We start from the raw sequence: 8330 nt of genomic DNA, 5'->3' as shown, positions 1-8330 counted from the left end.
CGGCGCAGGTTCCTGGGCTCCACCCCAGGAGACAGAATCAGACCCTTGGGGTGCAGAATACTGAACCCCCAAAGATGTCCATGTCCCAATCCCCAGGACATGTGACTATGTGACCTTACACGGCAAAAGGGACTTTGCAGGTGTGACTAGATTTAGGATCTTGAGATGGGAGATTAACCTGGACTATTCAGAGGGGCCCCATGTAATCATAAGGGTCCTTAGAAGGGAAAGAAGGAGGCAGGAGAGGCAGAGACGATGTGATGACAGAAGCAGGGATCCAAGCGATGGAGCCATGAGCGAAGAAAAGCCGGCAGCCCTGAGAAGCCAGAAGAGACAAGAAACAGATTCTCCCCAAGAGCCTCCAGAAAGAACTCAGCTCTGCTAACACCCTGCTTTTAGGTCTGTAAGACCCACTTTAGGACTTCTTACCTCCAGAGCTTTAGATAATAAACTTGTGCTGTCTTAAGCCACTACGTTTGTGGTAATTAGTTACATCAGCCTTAGGACACTAATAGGGGGTTGGGGGGGCAGTCAGTATCATAAATCTGCATTTTTCACAGACCCCTTGGTGAGATCTTTGTGGAACACTAAATTTAGAAACCAGAGGTGTGGTGGGAAGAGGCTGGGGACCAGGAAGTCTGGATTCAGTCTAGCTCTGGTGTCATTAGCTGTGTGACTTTGGCAAGGTTGCTTCACCTTGCTGAGCCTTGGTTTTCCCATCTGTAAAAGGGGGCAGTTTTGGGGGGATGCTGTCTAAGTATTCTTCTGGCAGGAGCATTCTGAGAGTCTGAAAGAAAATAAAGAGAAGCTCTTTGAAAAGAGTCAAGTCTGCTCAGTGTGGGTCTTAGTCCTCGAATCTCCTAGAAGAGATCCTGTTGATTATTTGAACAGCTACTTTTTATATAGCACTTCCTGTGTGTCAGGTCTTGGTCTAAGCTTTCCACTTATAGGAACAGCTATCTGTGGGGTTATCTTGACACAGCAATTATTAATGTGCAATTAATAATTAAACGCTTTGGGGGGATGATTTCTAATAGGAGTCTGTCTGATCAATAAGCCAGTAAAGGGGGGGAGCGGTAGGCACCATCTTCAGCTAATTAAGGGGGCGACTCTGTGTCTCTGCTATGAAAAGAAAAATGTCACCAAACATTACAAGCAGCCTGAGGGGTCTGGATAGAAGGGGGAAGGGGCTGCTGTTGCCAGGCAACGAGCTCCTCATCACTAATCATGTGCATAAAGCCTTGGGTCCTGTTCTCAGCACAGCCAGTGGGCCTCCCGCCTTCTCCCGCCCCCCTGCTCCTGACAGCTGTCCTTTGGGCTCTTGTTCCAGACACCTGGACCCTGAAACAGGCCCAGGGCCCTCTCAGTATTCCAGGGTCAATTCTGCTGCTAAAAAGCAAAATGACACAGAAAAGACTCATGTCCATCTCAGATGAGCTAAGTCCTGGCACCAATATTCCAGAATATCCTTTCCTCCACAGCAGCCTTTGAATGAGCCATCACCCCAGAGGCTGGTTTAGATTTGAGAAAATCCCTTTCTGACCCCTGCATTCAAGGGAGGCTCTCGCTGTTTGCCATGTGGATGCTGAGCAAACATGTGGGTCCCTGGGCTGGCTTTCAATGTGCTCTGTAAACACTTCTCTCTGGATACAGCCAACTGTCCAATTATGCAAGATGCAACCCTCTTCCCCTGGGGATTTGTTGTCTTAAAGAGCGAGGACCCAGTGTGATCAGAGAGTTTACATAGCACGTGTCATACAGAGAAGATGCACCCACTGGGGAAGCTGCAGTCCCATGGGGCCAACCATCATTCGGAAGAGAAGCGCAGAAGGCTGTTTCATCTGCAACTCCTTCCGGAACGCACAGGCTCAGGAATAGCCAAAAATGGAAGAGGTGTTTGCATCTGTTTCCTTACAAGATACACAGGCTCTCTAGGAGAACGGAGGGCTGCTTTTGTGCTATGGGAGCAAATGCTACATTTGGGATGTGGCACTGGACTTATCAAAGGGATCCCTTGGTCCTGGAAGATTATTTCAGAGAAACGTCATTACAGGCATCAGCTAAAAAGATAGATGTCATTCCACAATGTAGAATGGACTAACCCGTTTACCTTGCACAGTTCTAAAGCTGGAGCTGTCCTGTGCTAAAGTCAGAAAGGGGGCTGGTCTTTCCCAGGAACCCTGAGGAGTTGACACCACCACCAGTGCCCAGGCTGCACAGCTCCTGGAGAAGGGCTGTGCCACGCAGGGACACAGCTCAGCCACCTGTCACAGCCCCTCCCTTTCTCAGCTTGAGCCACACTGGCCTCCCTGCTGCCTGCTCAGAACTACCTGCTTCAGGTCCTTACACGCGGCCCCTGGATGCTCAGCCTGATACCTGGATGACAGGAGACCTTCTCTGACCACCATCCTGTCTAAGATAATAGATCTCCCACCTGCATTTACTCTCCAATGCCATTTTTAATTTTCTACAAAGTGCCTCCCTCTCTCTCTCTTCCTTTCTTCCTTTCTCTCTCTTTCCATCTGTCTGTCTCTCCCTTTCTCTCTCTCCATCTGTCTGTCCATCCTTACATTTTATTTGTTCATTGCCTGTTTCCTTCACTAGGGTGTAAGTTCTGTGAGGCAGGACACTTGTCTGTCTTACTAACTGCTGGGTCCCTGGCACCTGCCACCGTGCCTCCCATAAGGCCAGCCCTCAATTAACATTTGCTGAGTTGACCCCAATTACTGTGACTCCACTCTTTTTCGGGAAGGCACAAGGCTCTTTACTTCCATCCTCATCCCTCAGGTGCCCACAGCTTTCCTCTGGAGGCAACTAATATATGAGTTTCCGATGTAACTTTACTGCCATGTTATGCTTGTTCTAACAATACACACAGGGATACCTTCCTCCCACCCATCCTTTTTAAAACAGTAATAGTAGATAGAGTACTTTATATTTCTTCTACACCTTGCTTTTTTCACTTTATATATCTTGAAGATCATTTCATGTCAGCTGACAAAACAAACTTCTTTATTTTTTTCTACAGCTGAGTAATATTCCGAGATGTGGGTATACAGTAATTTATTTCTTTGGTCCCTTCTAGATGGACATGTGGGTTGTCTCCCATCTTTTGTTACTGCAAAGAGTGCTGCAAATAATCTTGTCTATATGTCATATCATGGATATGTGACCACATCTACTGGATAAATTCTTAGAAGTCAGATTCCTGAGTCAAAGGGTACATATGTGCTTGTAATTTGGGGAGATATTGCCAAAGTGCTCTCCACAGAAATCGTACCTACATTCCTACCAACAACTTATGAGAAAGCTTGTTTCCCTGCATCTTTACAGACTTTCTTTTATCTCTGCCAATCTGATTGCTGGAAAGTGATATTGCAATGCTATCTTATTTTGCATTTTCTTATTGTGAATAAGGTTTAACATCTCTCCATATGTCTTAGAGGCATTTGTATTTCCTTTCTCATGAACTGCCTATTTTTCTATTAGATTGTTGGTTTTTTTTCAAAAATCGATGTATAGTAACTGATATATTAGGAAAATTAATCTCTGGCTGTGATATAAGTTACAGGTATTTTCCCCTATGGCATTTGTCTTTGGATAAAACCATTGTATGTTTTCTGCCTTTTATATTTTTAGTCTAATTTCTGCATCTGTGTATGTATGTGTGTGACTGCCACCTTTTAATTTGCATTTTATCTTATGTCATCATATGTTTGCCAGTATTCTTGGAAAATGCACCTTTTCCAGTTTCATTTAAGTTGATGCTTCCCTGATGGGGCTTTTAGTATCCACTCTCAACTCTTGATGAATTGGGAGGCTACCCTATTCCTCGAGGAATCCTGAGAGATTTGGAAAGCACTCAAACTGTGAGAACCCTCATCTGTTCGATGTCAGCTCTTATAAGTCTGTTTCAGAGAGTGACAATTTTTGACTTTTTCAGGATTCCAGAACCTATCACTTGTCTTAGTCTTTAATCATCTCTCCACTCATTACAGGTACAGGAGGTGGAAGCAGCTGCAAAGCATCTGTTCCCCGAGAAAAGGAGCCCCTCTCTCAACGTCACTCTGCTTGACCAGAACCCACCGGGCACTGTCAACCTCGACGGACCTGCCCTCCCCCTCACCCGGATTCCCATCCTCCATCATCAGCACCGCCACCTCCTTCCTGCTCCACTTCCAGCCCTGACACCCCTCTTCTCCACCTCTGCTCCAGGCAGGCCACCCATTCCCACCTCTTCACTGCAGCCTGAGCATGGGGGCTGATCCAGGTTCACTGGGGCCTGAATCGGGCTCACTCTTTGAAAGAACATGAATGCAAAATGACAAGTACAAAATTAAAGGCAAAAATGAATAGAAGGAGAAAATAAATAATAACAAGTTACAAACTTTGAAAAGTGGGAAAATACTCACAAAACACAAAATATAGGGCTTCCCTGGTGGCGCAGTGGTTGAGAATCTGCCTGCCAATGCAGGGGACACGGGTTCGAGCCCTGGTCTGGGAAGATCCCACATGCCGCGGAGCAACTAGGCCCGTGAACCACAACTACTGAGCCTGCGCGTCTGGAGCCTGTGCTCCGCAACGGGAGAGGCCGCGATAGTTAGAGGCCCGCGCACCGCGATGAGGAGTGGCCCCCGCTTGCCGCAGCTAGAGGAAGCCCTAGCACAGAAACGAAGACCCAACACAGCCAAAAAATACATAAATAAATAAATAATAATTAAAGGTGCTAATAATTTTTTTAAAAAAAACAAAAACACAAAATATAGAAAAATAAGCTATTCGTTAGTGTTCACTAGCTGTCTGGCACACTTCTAAAATACTATTTTTCTTCCTTTTTGGCTGCATGCTCTTTGACTGTCTCTTCATATGACAGTAAGCTGGAAATACCATTGTCCACAGAGGGAATGGAAAGAGAGTTCAGGTTTTTATCCAGCATGGTTGATCATTTAGAAAGGTTGATTTTAGCTTCACAACCTGTTATTGGTAATGTCTTGGTAAGACATAGTCCGATACATTAGGAGGCATGAATCATGCGACTTCCCATACAGACATGTCCACTATTGTTTACCTCCCACAGGATTAAATTCCATTTGCCACAATTTCCATCAAAAAAGAAAAAAAAAAGTATAATATGTTTCTGTAGCTTTATCTGGTATATTCCTGCAGGGGACAGTTTTAATTTTGACCAGAAGTCAAGAATTCAGTCCTCCATTTCATAATTTTACACATCTGATAACTGGAAGAATTTTTCAACAGACCAATCTTCGGCTCTGTACGTTTCCAACTTGTTTCTCCTACACTTCCCACAAATTTCTGGAGGTGAGCACCGTGGGACACGGTCTTATCGTGACATGACCACTAGCCCTGCACCTTCTTGTCACCTGGCAGGGTGAGTCAGGCAGTGAGAGTACTCCTAAAACCATTCGTACACCCAGCCAACGAGTAAACTTAATGAAACAATTGGAAGTCACATAAAAATATCCATTTAACACACTGTAAATGTATCCTCAGCTCAATTTCCCCCTAGTTGGTTTTCAAAAATGCCCACGGTCATGTCAAAACTGGGGGGAGGGAGGATTTAATCGAGGGGAAGTTGAAATGGAAAGAGATTGATGTGGTCTTAATAATTGCAGCTAATGCATCTCCTAAAAACTCTGCAAAAATATATGAACATGACTCCCACCCAGAGTGCTGGAGGAATTCATGAATGAGTAGCCTTGAAGCTTAAGCTTCATTAACCTCGAGGTAGATTCCCCTCTGCTCCCACTGTCTCCCCACCCCTCCCCCACTGCCTAGCCTTCATTTATTTTATTTTCTTTTTGGCCGCGCCCCGCGGCATGTGGGATCTTAGTTCCCCGACCAGAGATCGAACCCGCGCCCCCTGCATTGGAAGCACGGAGTCTTAACCACTGGACCGCCAGGGAAGTCCCTAGCCTTCATTTAAAATAGCCTCTGTAAATGTCAAGATGATTTTGATTTCCAGGGACAGAAACCCAACTGAAACAAACCGAATGGAGGATATATCGATTGTCAGACTGCTGGTCTTAAGAACAACCGGGACCAGTGCTGGAAACACTGCCAGGACTCTCTATCTGTCCTTCTCTCCACACCTTGGTTTCTAGCTCTACAAGTGCAGACTAAAACTTCGACCTCACAGGAGGTTTCCTCTCCACCAACTCCACACTCACATTGCATTGCTTTGCCACTTAAGGGAAACCCTCAAAAAACTCAGAGTGGGCCAGCTGGGGTCACGTGACCACTCTAGTGGGGCGCCCCCCCCCCAAAGATGTCCATGTCCTAATCCTTGGAACAGTGACTGTGTTACCTTACGTGGCAAAAGGACTTTGCAAATGTGATTAGGTTAAGGATCTTGAAATGGGACGATTATCCTGGATTATCTTGATGGGCCCAATGTAAACACAAGGTCCTTATAAGAAGGAGGCAGGAAACTCAGAGACAGAGAAGTTGATGTGATGAGAGAAACAGAGTAATGGGGGCCATGAGCCAAGGAATGCTGGCAGCCTCCATATACTGGAAAAAGCCAGGGAACAGATTCTCCCATATTGCCTGTGGAAGGATTGTAGCTTTGCCAAGGCTTGGTTTTAGGACTTACAGAACTGTAAGAAAACGAATGTGTGTTGTTTAAGCTAATAAATTTGTGGCAATTTATTACAGTAGCAACAGCAAACTAATACATGTGCTGAGAAGATAACAAAATATAAGCCCACTGTACCCTTTCTCTCTTCCTTCCTAGACCTACCCATCTGTTATAGGTCGAACTGTGCCCTCTCCAAATTCATATGTTGAGGTCCTAACCCCCCATGCCTCAGAATATTTGGAGATAGGGTCTTTAAAGAGGTAATTAAGGTAGAATGAGGTGCTATGAGTGGGCCCTAATACAATATGACTTATGAGAAAAGGCGATTAGGGGCACAAACACGCACAAAAGGAAGATGATGTAAAGACACAGGGAGAAGAATACCACCTACAAGCCAAGGAGAGAGGCTTCAAAAGAAACAAACCTTGCAGACACCTTGATCTCTGACTTCCAGCCTCCAGAATTGTGAGAAACTAAATTTCTGTTGTTTAAGTCACCGATTCTGTGATATTTTGTTATGGCAGCTCTAGTAAATGAATACACCATCCTTCAAGGCAGAGGTGAAATTCTACCTCCTTTCTCAAACTGTCTTGATTAGACTAGCAACAGTAATAACCATGGTCTCAGGAAACCTAGTGGCTGAGAAAGAAGGACAGCCTGCCATTTGCGACAACATGGATGGACCTTGAGCACATTATGCTAAGCAAGATAAGCCAGACAGAGAAAGACAAGTCCTGTAAGATTTCACTTATATGTAGACTCTAAAAGAGTCAAACTCATAAAAACAGAGAGTAAAATGGTGGTTACCTGGGAATGAGGAGTTGGGGAAAGGGCAGATGATGTTTAAGGGTACAAACTTACAACCAGTAGTAAATAAACCCTAAAAATCTCATGTACAGTATGGTGAATATAGACAACAATACTGTATTATAATCCTCAAACTTGCTAAGAGAGTAGAACTTAATTATTCCAACCACTAAAAAGAAAGGAAAATTATGTAATGTGATCGAGGTGCTAATTATCGCTACAGTGGCAATCACATTACAATATATCAATGTGTATCAGATTTAAAAAGGAAACAACCGAGTGTCTGTCACCTCAGTTTAATGCAAGGGTCACAAACCAAATCCCTACAGAGCCAGGAAGAGAACTGACATGAGGGAACTGGCTAAGTGTAAGGAACACAGTGCCTGCAAATTACACGTTAAGTGATATACACCATCACAAAAATATGCCCACTCCCAGGCTTCCGGTCTGCCTTTCACTCTCCCACCTTTAATAGAGGATGGGAAGCATTCTCCTCTCTCCCTGGCAGTGCTATGGGTCGAGGTGGCAGTACACGGGGAGAGAGGCACTGGCCCTCGGCCCTCATTCTGCATGTCCAGGAGCCCATGAGGGCAGGGGCCAAGTGAGCTGGGTGCAGCCCTGCCCCGTGTAAAAGGGCAGCTGCAGCCCAGCTCCAGCCAGTTGTCACCAGAGCCAAGTCCAGGCCCCAGGGCTGCTAGAACTTTCCAAATTTTCAAAAGAAACTGGAAATTTAGATTAAAAACAAAATAAGAAAGCTGATTTTTAAGCATTGGCAACTAATTAAAAAGTCTTTCTTAATTGTGCTGGCCACTTGATGCCCATTGGGATGACTATCATCAAAAAAACCAGAACATTAAGTGTTGACAAGGGTGTGGAGAAACTGGAACCCTGTGCACTGCTGGTGAGACAAAAAGACAAATACTGC

Source organism: Eubalaena glacialis, chromosome 11 (assembly GCF_028564815.1).
Source record: "Eubalaena glacialis isolate mEubGla1 chromosome 11, mEubGla1.1.hap2.+ XY, whole genome shotgun sequence".
NCBI lineage: Eukaryota > Metazoa > Chordata > Mammalia > Artiodactyla > Balaenidae > Eubalaena > Eubalaena glacialis.
This window is presented reverse-complemented; position numbering follows the sequence as displayed.